This window comes from Stenella coeruleoalba, assembly GCF_951394435.1.
Source record: "Stenella coeruleoalba genome assembly, chromosome: 12".
NCBI lineage: Eukaryota > Metazoa > Chordata > Mammalia > Artiodactyla > Delphinidae > Stenella > Stenella coeruleoalba.
The window spans coordinates 29,832,889-29,859,008 of record NC_137158.1 but is presented as its reverse complement, the minus strand read 5'-3'; the positions used below and the strand labels follow the sequence as shown (position 1 = coordinate 29,859,008).

The 26,120-nt window shown below is 38.0% G+C and overlaps 1 long non-coding RNA gene across 1 annotated transcript in view; it reads right to left on the bottom strand.

Moving 5' to 3' along the window:
- LOC307195375 overlaps positions 1-25,898 on the bottom strand; it is a 90,830-nt gene extending 64,932 nt beyond the window's left edge. The window contains exons 1-2 of the long non-coding RNA XR_013830820.1: positions 25,632-25,898; positions 10,078-10,318 (exon numbers count right to left, since the gene is read on the bottom strand). This is a non-coding gene — a long non-coding RNA (uncharacterized lncRNA). The remainder of the gene's footprint in view (positions 1-10,077; positions 10,319-25,631) is intronic.
- Positions 25,899-26,120: the final 222 nt, after the last annotated feature.

Below are 26,120 nucleotides of genomic sequence, written 5' to 3'. Positions count from 1 at the left end.
GTTTTTGATACATGAGTTTTAAGCCTTAATGAAAATGTTTTTCTTTCCCAAATTAATCTTTTTTCCTTGTAATTCCCTTCTTCCATATCTCCCTTCCCCTTACTTTTGCTTAAATACATTTAAAGAACTGTGCATTCGTGAATGCTACCTCTTCCCACCCCCGACCCTGCCAACCAAAATTCAAAAAAAAAATTGCAAAATAAATTGTTACATTTTGCTCTGTCTCTAGATTATAAATTAGATATGAAATTAATTTTTAACCTCTAGAAACTTGAACTAAAACATGTTCCTTAGACTCCAACTACTATCTGGTATGGTAGGCTCATTTAAATGACAGAAAAAAGGTAACAAGTCATTAACAGAAGATATTTAAAGGTTAAAAGAAAAATGTATCTAATACAACATCATAAAATTTGGAATTTTTAAGCAGTCTGTTTTATTTAATGAAAAAAGAAAAGTCAGCAAGAAGTCAAGGGAAGGAGTTATTGACTTCATTTACGTACATTGCTACTAGGAAAACCGTTTGCAACCTTGAGACATTCTATGGAGAACAGCTGAAAGAGTAAATTAGTATGCCATAAGGACTGGTTAAACTTTCAGCCTGACCACAAACGTATTTTTAGGTGTGTTAAGTGAGGCATTCATCACACAGTTATGATTTAAAACTTTAAATTGTATATAATTATAGTTGGCTGACAGCTCTAGAATTCCTCTCTGCTTCATCAGTCATGTTAACTGATATTTCAGCTTGGACGCTGATTTCTTAGTGCTCAAAAGACAGCTGATGAATGTCATAGGTTAAAGGGAGAAAATGCAACATCAGTTTATTAATATTTGGAGCTAATGGGAAAAGAATGATTGATTTTAACCTCCCTCACTAAAACAACCATGCTGGTGCAATAGCCTGCAGAATTACCAAGTAGAGAACTGGCATGGTGTTTGTAGATGCAGTCTCACCACAAATGTCATGAGCCCAGACCCTGCAGTCTGACACCTCACATTCCAATGCTAGTGGCATGCTTATTAGTGCCTCAGTTTCCATATGGGTTTATTAGAGATGAAATAGATATTACCAATAAAGCACCTAAAATAACACCTGGCACCACAATGTGGTACAAACCCCCCGGAATGACTAAAATGAAACAGTCAGATAATAAGGTATGGGGAAAAATGTGAAACACCTGGAACTCAATTTGCTGGGTGCAAATAATAGAACCTCAATAAATAAATAAGTGAAATATTAGAAAATCTGTTAGCATTCATAACCCAAAAAATTGAGTTGGTAATATCAGGGCATGTCTAAATTCACCTTAGAATAAATGATTTCATTTCCAGTGTTGGTGTTAATGCCTAATTAGGGCAGTATATCTCACTATTGCTGGGAGACAACTTCCTTCCAAGAAATTGTTATTGCTTAGAATGAGTTTTCTATATTAGGTAAAGAAAATAAAAATTTGGAGCAAGGAATATAGCTTTCATATTTCTTTTAATTAATGAGGATATGGGATATGTCAACAGTGAAATGATGTAACTTAGGAAAGCAGGGGATATATATGAGCCTTATTCAACATGTCCTCTTCTGCCCTAAAAACACTTCATTTCTCGTATGACTATTATAACAACAATAAAGAGAGTAGAAAAAAATTCTCTATATATTTCACCTAATTCAAAAAACTGCTTTAATCTTACCATGTTTCCCCATGTTGCTTGAATATATATACATACATGTATATATATGTATATACACACATATGTATGCATATATGCATGTGTATGCTGACCTTAGATTTTATTTTCCATTCTGTATTTTTTACCTAAAATGATATGTTAAAATGTCATTATTTTCAACATTTAAAATTGTTATATGGCACTTCATTGATCTATTTCATAATTTACTTCGTCCTTATTTTTTTAATTTTTAGGGTAGGTTTTTTTTTTTTTTAATGTGACATCTAACCTAAATTTGTTTTTTGTTTGTTGTTGGTTTTTTTAAATTGAAGTATAGTTGATTTACAGTTTCAGGTGTACAATTTAGTGATTCAGTATTTTTATAGATTAGATTCCATTGAAAGTTATTACAAAAAATGGCTATATTTCCCTGTGCTGTACAATATATATCCTTGTTGATGATCTATTTTATACATAGTAGTTTATGTCTCTTAATCTCATTTCCTTTTCTTGCCCCTGCCCCTTCCCTCTCCCCATTGGTAACCACCAGTTTGCTCCCTGTACCTGTGAGTCTGTTTCTGTTTTGTTACATAAACTCATTTATTTTACGTTTTAGATTCCACATATAAGTGATAACATAGATAACACACACAATGGAATACCAGCCATAAAAAAGAATAAAATTCCCCCATTTGCAACAACATGGTTGGACCTAGACAGTATTATGCTTACTTAAATAAGTCAGACAGAGAAACATGTATCTTCTATGCTATCACTTATACGTGCAATCTAAATATTAAAAAAAAAGAATATATACAACAAAGATTTTTAAAAATTATGATTTCTTTAGAATTATTAGGTCAAAGGGTAAACACTTTGTTGTGATTCTGGGTAAATAGTGTCATTTTGTTTCCCAAAAAAGTACTAATGTAAGGTTTTTTTCACATTGTGCATTGCAAATATAACCAAGTTTGGTCACATCCTGGTGATGAACTGATATCCTGGTTAGCATGAAATATTATCACTAAAGAAGTTACTTTCATCAACTTATCAGGTAATAAACATCGTATTTCAACACTAATTATTTTGGTCAACATATGGTTATAAATTTTCTTAAATATTTACTTAAAATTGGATTTCCTCTTCTTTTGAATAACCTTTAATGTTCTTTGTCCATTTAACTATTTGAATCCTGTTTGTTGTGTGACTGATATAATAATCTGTATAATGTTGGCATTACTCCTTATCTGCCACCTGTTAGATTCCATTTCATTTTATGTTTTTCATAATAGTCAAAGTTATATATGTTTTCTTCCTTTGGTTAATGTATTTTTTAAATTAATTAATATATATTTTATTTTTGGCTGCGTTGGGTCTTTATTGCTGCGTGCGGGCTTTCTCTAGTAGCAGTGAGTGAGGGCTGTTTTTCATTGTGGTGTGCAGGTTTCTCATTGCAGAGGTTTCTCTTGTTGCAGAGCACAGGCTCTAGGCGTGTGGGCTTCAGACACGGGCTCAGTGGTTGTGGGTCGCTGGCTCTAGAGTGCAGGCTCAGTAGTTGTGGCGCACGGGCTTAGTTGCTCCACAGCATGTGGGATCTTCCTGGACCAGGGCTTGAACCCGTGTCCCCTGCACTGGCAGGTGGATTCTTAACAACTGCGCCACCAGGGAAGTCCTGGTTAATGCATTTTTGAACGGATGATATAATTTTTTCTAATTCTTCTGCTCACTATTGCCATTTTCTTTAATTTTAATATTTTACATTTAATTTTTTTATTACCCTGAAGTTAAATATATCTCTTTAATTGCCATCAAGTTTGCTTTGTAAATGTCATTAGGTGTGATCTAAATAATTTTCCTAAACATTTTAGCTTCATTACATATCACCAAAACAAACAAGCAAACTAAACTAAACTAAAGTGAATTAAGCCTTGCCTCAAGATAAGCATCACCCGATTTTGACAAGCACCAAATACAAGGTGACAATAAAAGTGAGAAACAAGAATTGTCTGGTGTTAGGTTTGCATTTTTATTTTTACACTTATGATTCATATCAGTATAACCCAGATGCCAACTGGGGTCACAACATTTCTTAAGAATTAAATGCAAATTGAGTTAAACTTCTATCACAAAAATGATGAGGCCAATGTTTCTCTTAATGTGTCAGGACTGCTTGAAGGAGATGTACTTGCACGTTAGAGTTCTGTAACTTCTCATCTTTTCCTACCAAGCTTTTGTTCCCATGGAATTCAGTCTTACCTATTTTTTTTCCTCCTAGAGCTGCTATTCTTTTTCTGCTTCAGGCATAAATTATATAAGCCACATATATACTCTTTCTCATGATACCCATTTCCCTAGAAATTTTATTTGTGCATTTATCTTGTTATCAAAAAAATAAATTAAATTAAGCATTACTGTTTCCAAAAGATCTTAGAGACTCCATCATCAACATTCTCATTTATACCCACATTGTCCAATATCCTCCTATACAATTTGGACTAATTCTTCCTTATCCACAGCTCTTTCCCCAATTCCAAATTTCTGTTAAATGGCTACATAGAGCCCTAGAATTTAGGTGTTTTGTTTGTTTTATTTTTTTCACTCTGCTATTTCCATGAAGAACATACGCTCAGGTTTTGTTGTTTCCCTCCTGAGAGTTCTATCAAGGTATTTCCTAAGCAAAGGTATTTCTCTCTAGGAATCTGGAGCCAGCTGTCAAAATATACATTTACTGGGGCTTCCCTGGTGGCACAGTGGTTAAGAATCCGCCTGCCAATGCAGGGGACACAGGTTCGAGCCCTGGTCCGGGAAGATCCCACATGCCATGGAGCAACTAAGCCTGGGCACCACAACTACTGAGCCTGTGCTCTAGAGCCCACGAGCTACAACCACTGAGCCTGTGTGCTAGAGCCCGTGCTCTGCAACAAGAGAAGCCACAACGAGAAGTCCATGCACCGTAGTGAAGAGTAGATCCCGTTCGCCACAACTAAAGAAAACCCACGCACAGCAACAAAGATCCAACACAGCCAAAAAAAAAAAATATATATATATATATATATATATATATATACATTTATTTCTCAATGCATGACAAATGACATCCTTGTTTGGCCAAAATAGAATGATATTTCCCATTTGCTTATGTATGATGATGGAATTTAATTGTGTGGGATGAGCCAGGATTTCAACTTTATAAGCTTATTTTTTAATTCTCTAGACTTGACCCTCGTTAAGATGAACAAATGGAGAAGATGCTGGCATTAGGTACCTTTAGGAAAGACCACATGTCATTTTGTACTAAGTAGTTAAAATTTCTTTGGTAAGGTAAAAATCATGCACAGGACAGAGGGAAAGACCTAAGTTCTGTTTCTGGGCATCCCACTCCATTTGTACTTTGGGGAAAGTCGTTTTGCCTTTCCAGTGTTAGTTTTCTATTTGTAAAATGAAGAAAATTGACTAGCTGCTTTTTCTAAAGTGATAATTTTGGCCTTTTTAAAAGATCCTACTTTAAAATACATCGATTTTTTTTTTTTGGCGGTACGCGGGCCTCTCACTGTTGTGGCCTCTCCCGTTGCGGAGCACAGGCTCCAGACGCACAGCCTCAGCCGCTCTGTGGCATGTGGGATCCTCCCAGACCGGAGCACGAACCTGTGTCCCCTGCATTGGCAGGCGGACTGTCAACCACTGTGCCACCAGGGAAGCCCAATACATTGATTTTTGCTTCCAAGCTTGTGACCTTTCTGGCTTACCTAAGATAGTGTACCCCTCTACATATTCAATAGTTTCTTGGCTATTTTTAAAATAACATTTCATTTTTAAAATTATAGAACAGTTAAGCTGTGTGGGAGAAAAACCCTTCTAACTATAGAATATAAATATCTGCCACAAAGAATCTAATAGTGGAAAAACCAAATCTTTCTTAGTTTCTTTAGTTCACAGATTAAATTCACACAACTTGGAGAGAACTGGACAAATACCAAAAAAAAAATTTGTGGAGTAAAAATCACAGGTAATTTACCACAGAGAGATAACAGTGAAATATTGTTATACAGTTTTAATACGTTTTGTTCTGTTCTGAAATTTTTGAGGGGCACTGTTAACACTGTCTTCTAGTTGTTTACAATTAGAGAAAATGTGAAGTTTAATACTTAAATTTGATGGTCTGTCAGTATCCATAAGTATTTTCAGTGTTGAATGACATGGCTCAAAGTCCTTATTTTCAGGTTTTTTAGGCAACTAGCTAAACACTTCATGTTTAAGAGAAAGTGTTCTTTCTTTCTCAAGGAACTTTTTCAATTTTTTTCTATACAGCTAACGAGCATGTTGAAAATATACCAGTGCTCATGACTGATAATGCTGTGTACTTGTAGGAGGGTAGTTCTGGCTGAGATGATAAAGTGAGGAGTAGACAGCTGTGGTTGGTGGGTAGCGTTTGGGGTTTAGAGTCAACTACCTAAGTTCCCTGAAGATTTTACAGCACATTTTACTGGGTTAGCTTTAGGAAAACATGAGATCCTTACAAAGAACAGTGTGTTGTAAATAATGCCAGGAACCAGTACCAGTGGATTGCTGTGATGACTTTTCATGAAACATTTTGTTCTATAGGTCCTGGGTCATCGTGCTCCCTTTGGGGGCTTTGTGGTTCATGTGTTTGAAGCTGCAAGGATGGAGGAGCAAGTGGATTCTTTTCTTCACTGGAATTATCATAAACAAAATCACCAAGTACATTCTCCTAATTTCCCAGATGAGTGATATATGCTGGGAAGAAGGGGGCAATGGGACTCCAGTGTCACAAAGAATGAGACACATAGGGAGATACATGGCTGCTGGCAGACACAGGGGGCATGGAGACTGCCTCATTTCAGGAACTGTGAAAATCCAAAATCCCTTTCAAGTCTTTGCTGAATTCTGTGTCATAGAATGGGGGTGGGAAGAGATAAAGGGACTTTCATTCGTTTTTTTTTTAATTTTTATTTTATATTGGAGTATAGTTGATTAACAATGTTGTGTTAGTTTCAGGTGTACAGCAAAGTGATTCAGTTATACGTATACATGTATCTGTTCTTTTTCAAATTCTTTAAGTCCCTTTTGACTAATTCCTGCTTCGGGACAAAGTCCTTTATCTTTGCCCTGGGGTTGATCCAAATGTGGAAACATCTTCTACATTGGGATCAGAACACTGCAAAGCACCACAGATAGAAGGAAATTACATGAAGCAGCTTTTTTACTAAAGCTTTACTAAAGGGTCAGCTTGCTCACCTCACAATAACTTAAAATCACACAGTTTATTTCCCACTTAGAGACCACTGTAGCTGTTCCTATCCAGGTAGCACCCGGGCTGACTGCCAACTTCCTTGCTCTTCTGCTGATCTTCCCATCACTTCTCCTTATGACTTTCTCACTATTATGTAGAGCAACACTGATCTCTAGTTCCTGGCCCAAACTTGCAAATCTACAGTGATAAAAGTGCACGGAGTACAAATTAACAATATCCCTGCTCCTTTGGAGGCACTTGTATTTATATATAATAGTTATTTTTCTGTGAGGTCTGTGTAGCATTTTCTATCTGTAAATATTTTTGTAATATTGTTCATTGGTTTATACAAAGCTGAGATGTAAATGACTATTGGGATTACCTTGTAAGCATACGTGCATCCAGACTTTCTGTGAAAGTGACAATTAGAGTGAGATTCTTCTCTGGCTGTGCCTTGAAGGGTGTTTGGAGGTTGTTGTTTGAACTCTCTTCACATTCTTCTGGGATTTCTTAGCCATTTTTTTCCTGAGTGCCAAGTCCACACTCTGGATATTTTTTCTTGTCAACTTGTAGAGTGACACTACTTGTAAATGCCATGCTATAGGTTTTTTTTTTTTCTTATACAACTGTTGATGTAACTCTAATGAAATTCATTCCCTGTGTTGTTCACTTTTATTTTATAAAGTACGTTTTACCGTCAGAACAGCTAAGCCATTAACATTTGCAAAACATCTGTTGTAGCATTTGTGATTAAATTTTGAATTTTTTTAATCATCCTTATATACTCATATCATAGTTCTTGCCAATCTATATCTTGCTAACATAAGGACTCACCTATTTCCATATCTGTGGCATCACTGCAAATCATGGTGCTCTTTGAGCTGAATAAAGACTCTAATCTTAGCAATATCCTTGAATATATTTAAAGGATCTTTTAAAATGTCAGCTGAGAGCTCAAAGATGTAGAGAGCTGGAAAGGACATTGCTCCCACCCTTATAACAAGAAAAATGATGGACTAACTACAAATTAAAATTTTCAGAGCAAACAACTACCTCCAAAAAAAATGGTGAGAGAGGGAAAAATGGGACCCTGGAATTTGATTACTTGGGTAGATGCTGCCAGAAAACCATACTGACCAGTAAGAACATGGAGCTAACATTCTTTTGAAGGCGTTGTTAAAAGCCACATATGGGCTAGTGTGAGTGTGAAGCCTTTGGGGGCCACAGGATAGGTAGTTTATATCCCTTTGTAGGCTTTTTCTCCATGACAGCCATCAAATGCTCACACAGAAGATCATAAAGAATCCTGAGAACAGTTCCCTGTGGTTCTGACTGGATGAGGGGAATAGCAGTCACTGACAAAAGGCCACCCAGATCCATGTTTTCTATTTCATCTATGGAGCAAAAGCGTTGATATGCACAGGGAAGAACAGAAAAAAACTGTTGCATTGGAGCACTGGATTTTTGCAGAAGGGAGAAGAAAAATGAGGAGGGGAATAAAAAAAATACTCCACCTCTGGGAAAAGGGCAAGAGTACGTGCTAGACCCATCATTACAGCTGGAGAAGGAACAGGAATAATGGTGAAAGCAAAACATCTAGGCACAGCTTCACAGTTACTGCCTAAGAATGAGGTTTAAGCGGAACATCAGAGAAGACCTCCCCTCCCAGACCACCACCCTCCCTTTTTGAGTTGTGACTTGGCAGAAGGGAGCTCTCTGAGGTCTCTAAAAGATCACTAATCCTATTGATGAGGGCATCACCCTCATAATCTCCCGAAGGCCCCACCTCCTAATATCTTCATATTGGGGTTTAGGTTTTAACATATGAATTTTAGGAGGACACAAATATTCAGTCTATAGCAATAGTCCTCCCTCCAAAATGTGGAGCTTAGTTTCCGCTCCTCTTAAGGGGGCCAGACTTAGTGATTTGTTTGTGATAAATAGAGTTTAGAAGGGTAAACGATACTTTTTACATTGGAGAAAACTGGCAGACAACACCTTAACCACTGGTCAAAGCTAACAGCATCAATAATAAGTCAAGCTGATATCATATACACCAGTACGATGCCATGAGAAGGGAATGTCACCTCTTTGGTACTCTTCCAAAATTTCATAACCTCAGTATAATCATTAAACAATATAAGAAAAACTAAATTAAGGGGCATTCTACAAATGGCTGGTACTCTTCAGAAGTGTCAAGTCCATGAAGAAAATTAAACAACAAGTAACCATCAATCACGGTTGGATCCTGGAACAGAAAAAGGACACTGGTGCCAAAACTGGGGGTATCTGAATTGGTGCCAAAACTGGGGGTATCTGAATAAAGTCTATAGCTTAGTTTAGGGTTGGCAAACTGCAAACTATGGGCCAAACCTAGCCCATCACCAGTTTTTGTAAAATTTCGTTAGAACGGATCTGTGCCCGTTGTGTTACCTATTGTCTAGGGCTGCTTTCACCCTACAGTGGCAGAACTGAATAACTGTGATAGAGGCATCTCACTCACAAAGCCTACAATATTTACTATCTGACCCTTTACAGAAGTCTACAGACCCCTAGTATATGGGAACATCTGTGTACTATTTTCCTTTGTACACAGTCTTCTGTAGGTCTAAAATAACTTCAATACAAATTTTTTTTAAAGTCACAATTTAGATCATCAATCCTTTTTAAGCCTCCACTGTTTGAGAGGTTACTATTTGCGAATCACTTTGCTGAATGTTTTTCATATACTACGCTAATCAGTCCTCTCAGCAGCCTTTTATAGCTTCTCCTATTGTTATCTATCCTTCTTTTACACCTAAGGAAAACCAGAGTTAATTAAGTCAAGTGACTTGATGAAAGGCACAAAGTTCACATGGTTAAAAATGCAAAACTAGAGTTTAAACCAAAGTCTTCCAGAGACCAAAGTCCATATTATCGTATTCTGTCATCCGTATGCATGGGTCAACTGCGGATATCCAGTCTCACCTTCATCTAAAGTTCAGAATTCATTTAGTCAGTGTACTGAGCACCTACCATGCCCAGCACAATTTTCTGAGATCCATGGAATGACAATTCTTTTACCCACAGCACCTCCTGAGCTCACCTTTGCTCCCTTAACGCTCTGATTTTATAATTATGTACATAGACCCCCCCTTCTGGCTAGTTTCGTCTCTTACCTTTCCAGTTACAATGTCTCAAATAATAAAATGCATACCAAAGAATAAATCTCGGGCTTCCCTGGTGGCGCAGTGGTTGAGAGTCCGCCTGCCGATGCAGGGGACACGGGTTCATGCTCCGGTCCGGGAAGATCCCACATGCCGCGGAGCGGCTGGGCCCGTGAGCCATGGCCGCTGAGCCTGCGCGCCCGGGGCCTGTGCTCCGCAACGGGAGAGGCCACAACAGTGAGAGGCCCGTGTACTGGAAAAAAAAAAAAAAAGAATAAGTCTCCATCACCTTTCCCTTACTCTTTTCACATAGTTTTCTATTCTGTAGTGGCCTCTGTGTCCTCTGTTGATGTCCTCGATAATTTCTTACTTTTTTATAATCAGTAAACAGACATATCCAGTCTTCACTTGAAACTCATTTTTAGTCCAATTTTCCTGTAAATTCTTGAAATGACAGGTTAACTTTTTTCAGCCTATTAAAAATGTCTAAAGCACCATTTACCTGAGTCTGTTGGTTGTTTGCATTCCCAATAGATGGCGCTTTATTATACTTATTTCTAATTATTAAACACTAAACACCAGTTATAAACACATCCTTCGAAAACTAACCTTGGAAAAATAAATCTATTAAATATTTACTATAATGAAGAGCATTTCTGGGTACTAGAGTTTCCATTGGTTAAAAAACGAAAGGAAAACAAACAATCTCTTGGGTCTCTGTGGATACTTTACAGCTGGGCAATGGGGTACTTTCCCTCTGGAGGGAATTCATTTTCGTAAAAGTCTACCTCTGCTTGACAGGATATTTTCAATGTGCAGATAAATGACTGACAAAACATTAAGCCCCATTGAACATAGTTAAGTATTCTTGCTATCTGAGTCCTGGTTTGACATAAGCAGAGAATGATTTTATTTGCGCCACACTTAGAATTCATGACAGGTTCACTTTCAAACACCACCACTCTGATGGCACTGCTGTCTTTACACAATGATTCAATTCTGTTTTTAGAGGCTACAATACTTGTCTGGGTTTGACACGTAAAGCTAAAGTTTTAATTACTCCAAAGGTGTGCCATCACTGGAAAAGAACTGATGAAAGGTTTAAAGGAATTATTTGAAAGGTGCATTATTACTTTCATATCAGAACACATTTAAATAAAAAGCAGACAATTTCATTACTGTCAGGAAGCACATTTTCAACTATACATTTCTATAGCAACATCTCTATATATAACAACACTTCACTGTTTAATTTGAGATATAGACTACACGAGGAACATGTTTCATTGGCTTATTCTGTAGGCAATTCCTAAACTTGCTTAGGAGTGATATCAACATACAGACACTGATAAAGAAACTCAACATGACAGTTTGCTGGGTGGAGGAGAAAGAATTGTGATTCAAAAATAGTAATGTTCTGATTTACTACTAAGGAATAAATCTGGTATTTAAAGTCCTCCTTAAGGATGTTCACTCATAAATGATTTCTCCAAATCACTTGGGCTACTTGGTTGTCAGCATCTCTCTAATCCTCAAAATCCACCTTCCACTCTTGAAGATCACAATGTCTTTATGAACATTTTTGTGACTTCCTAGAGGGCATATGCTTTCTTTCTGCTCTCTAGTTCTGGTTGCTGCCTTTGTTCTTTTTAAAGGTTGTTTTTCCATTTTTGTTGTGTGGCCCCTGGTTCATACCATGTTGATCTAAATGTGAAACTCAATACCTTTTCTTAAATTTTGCCAAACAAACCACTCACACAAAGGCATTTGAGTAGATGGATTTGGCAAAGGTTTGAAAAGATGAAGGAACATGGCAGCAATACAAACAATTACAAAATCAAAGTAAGATATTCCTGGTTTTAAAAGTCTCTTGGCTATTTCAGTAACGAGGCACCATCCGCCTGTCACATGACTTCACCCTCTCTTTTCCTCCATCATTCTTTTCCACTTTTCCAATTTCCCTGCCTTCTTCTTGACTACTCCTTACCCCAGACCCACTTTAGCTCTCTCATGTACAGCCTCATTTCAGCTGAACCTCAGGTCCCACCTTCTCCCTAAATGGTTCCTTAAGTTCCGTTTTTAAACAAAGGCACACCCCTTATTAGGAAGAATTTTAGTAATAGCTCTTAGGACACTTACCCCATCATACTTGGATACCAGAAGAATTTCATCGAATGTCAGTGTGATCATCAGTGTTTTTGGCTTGATAGTCATAAAGTCATTGGCAGCTTGGCTCAAATTCTAGATTGTCTAATTATTACCAGTGCCATTTCTGATCTGTTTCAAATGGAAACATAACCTTCCTCATAGTATGATTTTGCAAATTAACAAGTAAGTGCTCGATACACGCCAAGCTCCTTTCCATCCTTCCTCTAAACGTTTCATGGGTTTGAAATCTGACGATCAGAAAGTTATTTCCTCTGAGGCTATTCCAGCTTCTGATGGCTTCCACAGTGCTGATCCCCGTCTTCCTGTGTACACTGTCATACCTGGCGGGGGCAAGCTTTCTACTTATTCTTCCCATTCCCAAACTTTGTTTTGCCACTCTTTCTTGCATTTGGCTGGGATTGAACACCTTACCTGCCTTATACTGAATTACTTATCTGTTGTTGTTTCTTTCTTAGAACTAGCATACTATCAGATTTTATAGGCATCTGCCAGCAACTGTTACTGTCAGTTATGGGGATATTAGTTATTCTAATAGGTGTGTAGTGGTTTCTTAGTGCCCAAGGGCAAGTGACTGGTATATCTTCTTCAGTGAGGTGTCTTCAGATCTTTAGCACATTTGAGAAATTGTGTTTGTTTTCTTAGTGTTGAGATTTAAACATCCTTTGTATATTTTGGATAAAAGTCCTTTATCAGATATATGTTATGCAAATATTTTCTAACAGGTTTGATTTGCTAATATGTTTGTTGTGGATTACAATGGCAAATGTACATACAACATGAGATTCTCTGTATTATCTGAGCCAAAGAAATTTTTGAAAGTGCAAATTTCTTAGAGAAGATGTTGGCTAGAGAGCCATTAGAATTGGAGAATTACAGAAAATGTGATTTCATTTTACATCACTGACTGCAAAACCTGCAGACTTGATTTCATCCTCTTTCAATCTAATGAGGTTGGTATAATTTTTGTCATTTCTCAGTTTAGGAAGCTGACCATTCACAGTTTAAAAAGGAGGTAAGTAGTACTCACTTCAGCAGCACATATACTAAAATTGGACCAATACATAGAAGATTAGCATGGCCCCTGCGCAAGAATGACATGCAAATTCGTGAAAGTGTTCCATATTTTAGTATCGATACGAAGGGGGAAGGGGGGCGGCATGAATTGGGAGATTGTGATTGACATATATACATGACTGATACTATGTATGAAATAGATAACTAATGAGAACCTACTGTATAGCACAGGGAACTCTACTCAATGCTCTGTGGTGACCTAAATGGGAAGGAAATCCAAATAAGAGGGTATGTATGTGTATGTGTAGCTGATTCATTTTGCTGTACAGCAGAAACGAACACAACATTGTAAAGCAACTATACTCTAATAAAAATTAATTAAAAAAATAAATAAATAAAAAGGAGGTAAGTAAATTCCTTAGGATCACCCAACTAAGTGGTGAAGCTCTGTTTCATGTCCAGTTTTTTATGCCTTAAAAGTCCATGGTTTCCGACCACAAACAGACAGTCTTGCTAAGAGTAGGAGAGATGGAAAGTTGGCACATTAAAAGCCATAAAGCAAATCACTAGTAAAGTTTCAAAAGAAAATATTTTTATTAACGATATCTGTATTAAAACCATCAGTCTAACATACATAGTCAAGATCACATATGTATGTGTGTGTATACAAATATCTATTTTTCAATACTCAGCATATAAAATATTGAAAAAAAAATACAATATATAATATAATTTTATATTAATTTATATTAATATGTAATATTAATATATATGCCGAGTACTGAAAATAAACTTCCTAAGCCATGTCCTAGTGAAGAAAGTTGGGGTTGGCACATGCTTATTTACTGGGAGAAACTGATAGTCTGTATAACTCAATACTATGTTTCTTTTAAAACTATGAAAAAGTGTTTTGTTTCCCTGAACCTCAAACTCATTTTCTTGGACACACTGTTCTCTTATTCAGCAGTGTCTTTTGTGAAAATTATCAATGCAACACTATTAATCATTTAGCAGCTGGTATAAGAAAGAGCTTTTAGGAGATTTGGGTTGATGTACAATTCAGAAATAATAATTTGCTCACTGTGCTGCATGAGATGCCTGACACTTCATTCAATGAACCAGAGACACAGCTTTTTTGGCCCTTCTTTCTGAAATTGGAATATTTAGTGCATGTTTCTTTAATAGACCTTATCATATATAAAATTTAGTGCTATGAAAGTAATATGTAGATTCTTTTGATGAAAGATTAAAGGTAAAATAAAGGATATGTTATCTTTCAATTCTCTTGAGGTGGTTCATCTTTATCAATGAATAATGCAAAACTGCAGGGAAATGTTCAACTGAGTTTTGCAAAAGGTACTGGGCATTTAAAAAAATTCCCTATAAACTAAAAAGTTTCAGAATGTGTAAGATGTTGCCTATGATGACTGTGAATTATGAATATGGAATTGGCTAATTAAATTTTAATATCATGTGGTGCTATGTTTATTGTGTGGTCAAAGCTTACAAGCTGAGACATTTAATACAACAATAAGACTCTATAATCTGGAAAAAGACGTGCTTTTTAAGAGTTAGTTAAATCACTAATGCTTATATTTAGAAAAAAATGAGTTTACATAAGAAAAAAAACTTGGCAAATGTGGACGGTATTCATTTAAGCAGAGGATGAACATTTGAGGTAATCTGTAATTTCATATTAATTGCCCCAAATAAATTTGTGTTTTGTTTAGCAAAGTAAAATTATTGACTCAATTCAGTTTTTAAATGTTGAATTTAAAAAAATCAGAAATTGTTCTGGTCTATGTAATGCCATGTAAACTCAGAAACTGTCCTTTTTCCAACTGAGTCCTTTTTTCCACCAAGTCTTTGCACATGTGTAAAGTGCTTTAACAAGCAAGGCAAGGTTCTGCCCTTTCAATGATTCTCCCAGCAAACAGCCAAAATCTCGAACAATTACTTTAGGTGCTCAGATAAGCTAAAAGCTGCACCTGTTGGTGCCAGTGCCAGGAGGGTTAAAGTCAGAGGGCTCAAGGATCAGTTAGTCTCAGTGGCATCACATCAGCCTGTGGCTTGTCATGACCTAAAACCACAGGGCCATTGAAGAGTATAAGTCCTTGGAAAGAAGTGGTACCAAGTAGCAGCTAAAAAGCCTAGGTTCAAACTGTTTGGGCTGAAATTCTGGGCTCCATCATTCACTAGCTGGCTGACCCTGAGCAAGCTACTTAATATCTCTCTGCCTTACTCTCTTCATATCTGAATGGGAATAAAGTGGTACCTATCTCATAACATTTTGAGTTAAATGACATAGCCTACAATTAGCACCTAACTGGCATTTAAAAAATACTGTGTAGTAGCAATAGTCCTAGAAGCACCCTATAAGGCATACACCATAATATCTGTTGTTCACATTCTTTCTACATTTCCTTTGCTATGTCTCTACCTGCTTCAAAACATGGAAGATGGTGGTTTGCCTTGCATAATATAAATTTGAAAATATGTTGTGTCATTTTCCAAGTGGAAAAATACTTTCTAAAATTCCAGTTGGTCAATAAACCTTTATAACCAAATAAAACTTAGATTCCATTTGCAGTGTTGAAAGAAAATTTAAATCTCATATTTAATTGCAATTTTAACTTTTGTAAGATGAAGTATCAGAACTCAACATCAAGTCCCACTGTAAAACAAGAGGAGCTTTAAGAATTTTTATCCAATTAACAATAATTATTAACTAATTATCAATAATGTATTGCTCCTCCACCTATCAGTTATTTTAAACAGTCTGAACATTCCATACTTAATTTGATTCATTCAAAGTTCCTCCTCACATCTATCTCCTACCTAGTTTTTGAGCATTATGAATTAAATTTGTTTCCATTTTCAATTGGGACATTATTTTGATTTGTGACCTCATCACTCATGAAGATTTTAACTTCCTCACAGGTGTTTTGACTGCTATGGACATAAAAGGTCATAAAGAGGTATAATGTGGAACCTCCATCATAGCCACAGTGAGTGTTCTGAAGAGTAGATACATGCCATGGTTATGGCTTGCCCGATATAAATATTTTAGCACATACTATTTTTGATAAACATAAGTGTTTGTTCTAAAATTCTTGAACATAAACATTAAATAATGGACAGGTAATTCCAAAGAAAACATGTAAAGAATAGTCCATTTAAGAACATTAAATAATTTTTAACAATTATTAATCTTAATCTTGCCCAACTTTATCTGTAAGATCCCTACAGAGAAAAGTTTGATCACTTATCCCTCATGTGATGTTAAACACTGGTTTTATAAACAATTATGCTTCCTGATTAAATCATGTTGCTTCTGTTGCTATTGTGGGCTTCACTTAAGCCTAAAATGCATAGGACATTCTGGCTCAGTTGACTTCTCTTGCATGTTCATTGTTGTAATTCAGTGCTTAGCAAAGTACCCAGCATGTAGTAAGTGCTCAATAAATATTTTGTAACAAGTAAATGGCTGAGTCAATGCCGATTAACTGGACAGAGAAGTTTGAGCATTTAAGCACTTTTGTAAAAATTGACTTTTTATTATAAATAATATGTATGCATTTTAGAAACTTAAGGGAATACAGATGAGCATATAGTAAAAATATTAAATTACATTAGAACCATTACTTATAAACAATTTTCTAAGTATTTGTCATATACTCTATATACAATGTTTTATAATAAATTATCTACTGTTTATTAAACATTTAAAGCAAAGAAATTTTATGAAGGAAAACTCGAAGAAGTGATAATCAAGAATTTGGCCAGATGGACTTTTGACTGAATGCTAGGGGAGATGCAAAAAACAAGAAGCAGAGAGAGGAGGACAGAGAGCCATTCAATAGAGAGAGTATTTAAAACAGGGATGGAGGGAAACAGGAGGCAAGCCCTGTGAATCTGTCTTAGAGCCCTGTTCTCTGGCCTGGCCCTATACAGCCTGCGCTGTATCTTAGTGAGAGAAGAGGGGCCAGCAAACACCGTGAAGATTATTTACAACAAAATCTTTGGGAGACTTGAATGGTCAAGGAAGCACCTTTGAAGATGATCCTGACAATGTATGTGTATGTGACAGGGTAGCCAGTGAACCCAATTTAATTTTAATTATTCTTTTAAAATTTGATATATAGATGTTGATATTTGCAGGGAAGGAATTTGGTAACTTTGCATAAGGAGCTTGGATTGCTCCTGAGAGGCAAAGGACAGAAACCTTAAACTCTCCTGAGATTCGAAGTTACTGAAATCTGTTAAATGGGCAGAGCACACTTGACCAAGACTTGGAAACAGGGAAGAACAAAGAAGCCCTTGATATTCACATCACTAGATGGTAGAAAAAGGATGGGACCAGTGGGCTGGTCTCTGCACATGGCCAGTGGTTCTGAAGTAGGCATGCCTCTGATAACAAACTTAGTCCTTATCTAGCCCTCTTATACCAAAGAAGGATAAAACATGAGCAAAGCTGAAGTGTTATACCTTTGCGAGCCCAAAACAGTACTTTAGCTGACCATGGTCATGCAGTGGAGGGCATCCACACAGAGAACCATTCTCCCTTGAAACTTATGAAGAATGACAGCATCCAAGACAGGCAGCTGCTGATCTGAAACCAGAGCAGGGTCTTGACCTTAGCAACGTTGCTCCAGATAGGACTGGAGGAGTGGGCCAGGCTTGGTGACGAGCCGAGGGTTGTTTGTATGGCCTGGATGTTACACGGATGCCTGCTTATCTACAGTGGCCAGTGTGTAAGCAAACTAAACTTACGGTGTTTGGTTGTAGTATCTGCAAGCTTCAACGGGTTAATGCCATTCTGTAAAGCAGGGACAAATAGGACTGACTAATTGGAAATGAAAAAGCACTCTGGGGATTCTAAGGACTCTAATGGAATTGGGGCAGCCCTGTGAGAATAGCATTTAAGCATTAAAAAGTGATGGAATGGGGGCTAAATCCCACACTGGCGAGGAGTGAGAGCCCTTATGCGGGAGGGAGGAACTCTTTCCATTTCAAACAAGTAGCCTCAGCCTGTTACAGCTTTTATATGGTATGCCATGGTAAAGTCGTCAGTATGAAGTGTATTTGTTTCCTATTGCTGCTGTAACAAACTTCCACGAAGTTATCAGCTTAAAACAATACGGGTTTATTATCTTATAGTTCTGAAGGAAAGAGTTCTAAAATGGATTGTGGGGACTGCATTATCTCTGGAGACTCTAGAGAGAAATTCATTTCCTGCCTTTCCCTGCATCTAGAGGCCACACACATTCATTCCTTGGTTCATGGCCCTGCATCACTCTAACCTCTGTTTCTGTCATTGCATCTCCTTCTCTGACTCTCCTGTCCTTGTCTCCCTCCCTCTTTCACTTATAAACATCCTGGTGATAGTGTTGGGCCCATTGGATAATCCAGGATGATCTCTGCCTCTCAAGAGCCTTCATTGAATCACATCTGCAAAGTCTCTCTTGCCATATAAGGTAACAGATTCATAGGTTCCTGGTATTAGGATATTTTGGGGCCCCATCATTCTGCCTACCACAGGGAGCAATGCTAAGAGTGGGCACTGACACCTGCATCTGTGACAGGGGCTGGTCCTCTACTCAGAAGTCTAGCTCCTTTTTGTAAATACCAATTTTTATAGGTTTGAAGAGAATATATTCATGAGTCAATAATTTTGCACTAGATAAGTTGCTGTTTACCAGAATGATATTATTAGTTACATAGAGGTCACCAAAAACTATTGTACATATACCCTTGAAAATTTTTATCTGAAGCCATGTTTTAGTCAAGTAGAAGATGAATCCAAGTTAAAAATGGAGTAATAATTAAATATCAGGTTGTAAATATCAACATCAGCCATTTTAGGTAAATCGAAATTATTATCATAAATACTGTTTTTAAAATGAAGTACAAGTCAATATTTTTTTTAAAAAATGATGAAGCTTGGGCTTCCCTGGTGGCGCAGCGGTTGAGAGTCCACCTGCCAATGCAGGGGACGCGGGTTCGTGCCCCGGTCCGGGAGATCCCACATGCTGCGGAGTGGCTGGGCCCGTGAGCCACGGCCGCTAAGCCTGCACGTCTGGAGCCTGTGCTCCGCAACGCGAGAGGCCACAGCAGTGAGAGGCCCGCGTACCGCAAAAAAAAAAAAAAAAAAATGATGAAGCTCAGAGCAGGGGCATTTGAGCCATGGGTCAAATCTAAGCTATGCAATATAATAGTTGAAAATAATATTCTTACATGGTTAAATCACTGTTTTATGATTGATGATGGCAACTAGAGAAATGAAATATAAAAGCTCGTGTTTTAAGAACTTATGGTAAACAGTAAGACAATTAAATTCAAATTATTAACTTTGTGGAAGTTTCTTACAAATAATAGAAGAAAAACATGAAGAGTCATAAAAATGTGGAAATTCACAGAAATAGAAAAATTAAAAACTACTTCCAAAAGAGAAAACATTAACACAAAGCGTGCTAGTTGTGTTAATAAATACAATTAGATAAAGCATTTTATTGAAGATGAAGACTGTCATTTTGTCTGTAATGAACAAAATTACATATGACATACACCTAAAACTACAGGAATGAGAATTATTGAAAATAAATGGATGGGCAGCATTTCTCAAATGAAATAAAGTAAGCTCCAGTCAAATTTTAATTTCAGACAAATTGAGAATTAAAGACAAAATTAATTAAATGGGCTAAAACCTGTTATTTATATTTAAATAAAAATATAATATTCATGGTTCTTTTTGGTATTGCTTAATAAAATATCAAAATATATAATTCGAAGACTAAAGCTTAGAAAAAGAAATTGAAACACATATGATCTAGGATAACTACCTTTGCCTTTATCAGCCAAAGTAGAAAAATATAGAAATTTAGAATAACATATTATTATGTTATATATGTTATATTATTAACATAACATTAATAAAAATGAAGTATTGGTATACATGTAAAACTTTTTAATCCAAAAGAGAAGCAAAATATATTTTACAATTTCCATGAAATCTTTAGCACAGAAAATTAGGGCTAGACATATTAGCACATATTAGGCTACAAAGTGAATTTAGAACATCAAAAATGGCAGTAATTATTCAAGATAGATTTTTTTGTAACTAAATGGTTATAAAATTTTAAATTAAAAATTAAGAGTAAACATAAAATTTTAAAGTAAAAAAATCAAATTTAAAAAACACCCAAACATTTGTTAGTTGATATAATAACAAATCTCCTAGCAATAAGAGGGTCAAAGAAAATCACTATTAGACAAAGTATTGGGGATGTCTAGAGTGGTGAAAGAGTCAAATTCATTGTCAAATGTTTCTCTTATTACACTTACTTCAAATAAAAATTCATTTGTAACCAAACTAAAAAAATCATGCTTCAATAAGCGTATTTGCACATAGTCTCTTCAAATAGGTTCACAGACATGGAATTAAATGGTTGGGTTAAATGGTATGCATTTTTATATGCATTTAATTTGCATGACAAACATATTTTTCAGAAATGTTGAAAAGTAAAAATAATGACTATTGCCTCTATCAGAACATAATAATTAATTGAACAGCCATTAGTCAAATGTACACAAGGGGAAACTCCACTTTTCTAATGACTCATTATCAACTCTATTCTTGAGCCTGCCTCATGCAACACAGTAAGCAACCTGGTTAATTTCATTGTAGTAAACTTGGTCAAATAATTTTAAAGTCAGAGTCAGAGTCTTTATTATCAAGTGTCCCGAGCTAGGCCACAAAATTCTGTAGGCTCCAGCTGCTCGTGTCCTCCCTGACTGGTCTGTGGTGCAGGTGTACCCCATAGCTGACTTTGACAAATGGCCCACTTGGGGACCCAGCTGGGCACCTGCCCTACTGCTTGCCATGGGGGATTCTAGAGAAGCAGTCCATGGAGTATGACTCCAAAAGTCCTACTGATGCAGGTTTTATTCTCTGCCAAGCTGCTCTTAAAGCTGGCAAAGCCAGCTCCTTTCTTCCCCTGCCCCTTCCCTCTACCTTCCAAGCTGGCTCAAGTCCTATTTCCATAAGAAAATACATGTATCCTTGTACTTTTGTGGAGATCTTTAAGCATTCTCTCCCTCTCTTAGTTGTACCTCTGTAGGAATACTGTGTTGTAGATGTGTGAGTGTGTGTTTGTGTGTGAGTGTGTGTGTGTGTGTGTGTGTTACATACCTACTGGTACTTGCTCATTTGACCTTATTTTTCTGAGAAGGGCTCATTATGCTTCAGACCCAAACAGCAAGGGAAATTCTTCTAGGGATGGGGATAATCAGGGTGGAGGCACAAGTCACCTTCTCTATACACAGCTATCATCCCCACCCCCTAAAATTTGCCTCTTTTTCTTTCAGTTTTATTGATAGACTCATTTCTGTTAGTTGGGGGAAGACACAAACCAGTTCTCTGATTTTCTTCATTGTTTTAGTCTTACATCTTGCAGGATATTATAGAGTTTAGTTACCTGTAGCTTGGGACCTATCCTCCACAAATAAAGATGGGGATGGTTGTAAGGGAAGGCAAGGTGGCCCAGGACTGGTAGTTGACATCTTGATATGCCACTCCACCTAATATGTCACTCCATTAAAACTCTGGCAGTTAACAGTGTAGTACTGACAAAATACTTAATGTGCAGAAAATGTAATGGAATATGCATTGATGTATCTCTGAATTAAGTATATACTAATGGAAGAATTATAAACCATTGCTGAAGGGACACCTTTATTTAATTGATGTATGAGGAAAAGTTATTTCCAGATGGATTGAAGAATTAAATGCGAGAAAAGAATGAAGAAAAGTATGAAGAACTTTGAATGTCGATATTTTTCAAATAAATAATATTTAGCTATGAAACAGAAATATCTTTATTTTCTGAGTCTTAGGTAAATGAACCTCAGAAAATTTACCACACAGAGTACCTTTGAAATTACTCTTGCAGAAAGACCCCCAGGAAAAAGAAGAATAAATATTGGAGGAAGAGACACTATGGGGTAAGAGCTTACAAGTGTTATTATTGCCTTAATAAGTAACAATAAACAGCCCCCATGGCAATCCAGAATTAAAATTCCAGGTGACTGTAATATGACTTGGGATGTAAGGGACGTTGGACATCAGTGGGGGAGGAGAATAGTTTAAGGAAAATACATAAATATTAGTAAATGTAGAAACTCATAGTTAAATGCAAATTTGGGCCTTAGTTAGAAATAATCCCATAGGGACGAAAATAGTACGTCTGCTGTTTTACATAAAATTCAAGACACAGTCTATTGTAAAACACACCATTTTTTTTTTTTTTTTTTTTGCGGTACGTGGGCCTCTCACTGCTGTGGCCCCTCCCGCCGCGGAGCACAGGCTCCGGATGCGCAGGCCAGCGGCCATGGCTCAAGAGCCCAGCCGCTCCGCGGCACGTCGGATCCCCCCGAACCGGGGCACGATCCCGCGCCCCCTGCATCGGCAGGCGGACTCCCAACCACTGCGCCACCAGGGAAGCCCAACACACCATTTTTTAATTTACCGCTATGAAAGGAAAAATGCTGAAAAAATACTGCCAACTATGAAAAGGGGCTGCCCATCAAGACACAATGCTTTCTTGGTTAGAATTTTTATTTATATTGAAAGGGTTCTTTTAGATATATCATTCTCATAAAACTACAAAAAGAAAAAACAAAATAAAACCAGTAAACATATTCCCCAAACTTCTTCACACCAAGTTCAGCTCTTCTAAATGACTTTTTAGTCATTAATGATTGTGTTTTTCTGCACAAAATAATCCTCTGTGCTATGAAGGGTGGTGATGCGATATTTTAAAAAGAATTTATAGAAGTAAAACTACTATGTATTGCAGGTAGGACAGGCCTACTTTAGACTTCTCCTGAGGAATGTTGCTAAGTATGTCCAGTTCATCACCCACATCAACATCTTTTCCCACGTCATTTGGTTCCTAGGAGTTAACTATATTCTTTTCTCCACTATTTTCTCTAGGATTTTCTTCCAAACTGCTGGTACCCAATCTATAGGTTATGATGCTGGCACTTTTGACATTCCTGCAGGCTCAAGGAATGACAGCTATGTCACGACTACTGCCTGGCCAACAGTGATTGATCGTCAAACACTATAGACTTCAGACCCTTCCTGATTTTCAAGATATTACATTACAAAATACATATATTTTTGAAACCATGAAATATAACTTTCAACCAGCTTAAAAAAATTCAACCTTTCTAATATAAAGGACAGAAATAAAAGAAAAAAACAAAAAACATGGTGATATAGAACATTAAGCATTACACAGAAGAAAATCCCATTATAAGAATAATTTCGAAAAATGTGAGTTCAACTCAAAAATCTAAAGATGGAGGCCCACAAATTGGATCTGAAGTAAGATTTAGCAGTGTATTGTTATATTAGTCCAGATCACCAAAAGAAAAAAAGAATCCTAAGTATTTAGAGGGGATTTAATACAGGGAATTGGTTATACAGCTGTTGGACGAGCAAAATGCAGAAGATGATTAGCAGAAGCAAAAAAGAAGAAAGGGTGATACCCAAAGATCAGAAGTTTGCTGACACTTCTAAGCTGGAGCCCAAGAGTTTACACCTGCTGATGAACCGCTGGAGATGTTGTCACATCCTGTTCAGGATCCACCAAAGAGCTGCCCCTTTGGCAGGGTTGGAACCATGGCTTACACTGTGGCTACCACCAATGCTGTCAGGTGTTGCTGTGCTGTCACCACTATTGGTCTGTCACTGCTTCTGCTGCTCTCACCACTTAACACTCTGCCAGAAACAGGAAGCAGGATGAGAGGCAGCTCTCCCCTCCTCCACCTTACAAATTCCTATCAGGACTCCCATTAGCAGAACTTGACAAGAAGCCAGTTGGCAAGAGATCCTGGGAAATGTCATTTGCAGACTCCCAGCCCCTTCTCCATAGAGCAGAATACAGAAGGAGCTTCAAGCAAACATGCAATTAACTGACACCATTATCTACAAGACATCCATTTAAAACAAAAGGATATAGAACTGCTTATTTGTTCATTCATTCAACAAACATTTATAGCATGCCTTCTAAATGTCAGCTCCTCTTACAGGTGCAGTGATAGAGCAGGGAGGGAACAAAACAGACAAAATACCTGCTCAGCATATTTTTGACTTGTTAACTTGGGGAAGCCGGAAAATAAACAAAATAAGTAATTGAATCCTACAGTATTTTGGACGTGAAAAATGCTATAGGAAAAGTTAAGCAGGAAGAGGGCTAGGGAGGCAGGGGATTGCAAGTTATTAAGACAGCGGCCTGGAAAGGCCTTGTTGAAAAGGTAACATTTGAACAAAGATATGAAGGAGGAGAAGAAAGAAGTCTGAATGAAATGTGATATATTTATCTTAATAATACACCAAGTAAGGATTGTGAACTCACCAAGTAAGGTGAATGTGCAATAGGAATAAAGAAGTAAAAGAAAGCTTAGCTCAAGAAGATACAGTAATACAGTGATATGCATAATTTGCAGAATATCAGTGCGGCCCAAAAACATAAACAGCAACAATGGTCAGAATGGGGAGAAATAGGCACATCAAAAATTGTGGTTTAAATGGACAGATCTCACAGACAAAAACCCTTATAGTAGATTTGGGCAACACAATAAGAACATATTAGCTTTATGTAAAAATGTACACCCAATAGAAAACAAAGATTCTTTTAATTCATTCTTGGGAGGCTCCACGTACAAGGCTGCAAAAGAAGCCCCAATACATTCTAAGGAAGCAGCATTACATTAGACTATGTTCTTTGTTCATAATTCAGAAAGTTAGAAATCCATAAAAAAAGAAAAGCCTTATGAAAATCCTTTGGATTTTGGAACCTAAAGTAAATATTGTTTTTTTGTGTGTTTTTTTTGCGGTACGCCGGCCTCTCACTGTTGTGGCCTCTCCCGTTGTGGAGCACAGGCTCCGGAAAAAAGAATAAACAGAGACAAAAGAATAGGGACGGGCCGGCACCTGTGGGAGGGAGCGGTGAAGGAGGAAAGCTTTCCACACACTAGGAAGCCCCTTCGCGGGCAGAGACTGCGGGTGGTGGAGGGGGAAAGCTTCAGGGCCGCGGAGGAGAGCGCAGCCACAGGGGTGCGGGGGGCAAAGCGGGGAGATTCCCGCACAGAGACTCAGGGCCGACCGGCACTCACCAGCCCGAGAGGCTTGTCTGCTCCGCCGCCGGGGCGGGCGGGGCTGCGAGCTGAGGCTCGGGTTTCGGTCAGAGCGCAGGGAGAGGACTGGGGTTGGCGGTTTGAACACAGCCTGCAGGGGGTTAGTGCGCCACGGCTAGCCGGGAGGGAGTCCGGGGAAAAGTCTGGACCTACCGAAGAGGCAAGAGACTTTTTCTTACCTCTTTGTTTCCTGGTGCGCGAGGAGAGGGGATTAAGAGCGCTGCTTAAAGGAGCTCCAGAGACGGGCGCGAGCCGCGGCTAAAAGCGCGGTCCCAGAGACGGCCAGGAGACGCTAAGGCTGCTGCTGCCGCCACCAAGAAGCCTGTGTGCGAGCACAGGTCACTATCCACACTCCCCTTCTGGGGAGCCTGTGCAGCCCGCCACTGCCAGGGTCCCGGGATCCAGGGACAACTTCCCCAGGAGAACACGGCGCGCCTCAGGCTGCTGCAACGTCACGCCGGCCTCTGACGCCGCACGCAGGCCTCTGACGCCGCACGCCGGCCTCTGACGCCGCAGGCCCGCCCCGCACGCAGTGCCCCTCCCCCCCCCACCCCCGGCCTGAGTGAGCCAAAGCCTCCGAATCAGCGGCTCCTTTAACCCCGTCCTGTCTGAGCGGAGAACAGACGCCCTCCAGCGACCTACACGCAGAGGCAGGGCCAAATCCAACG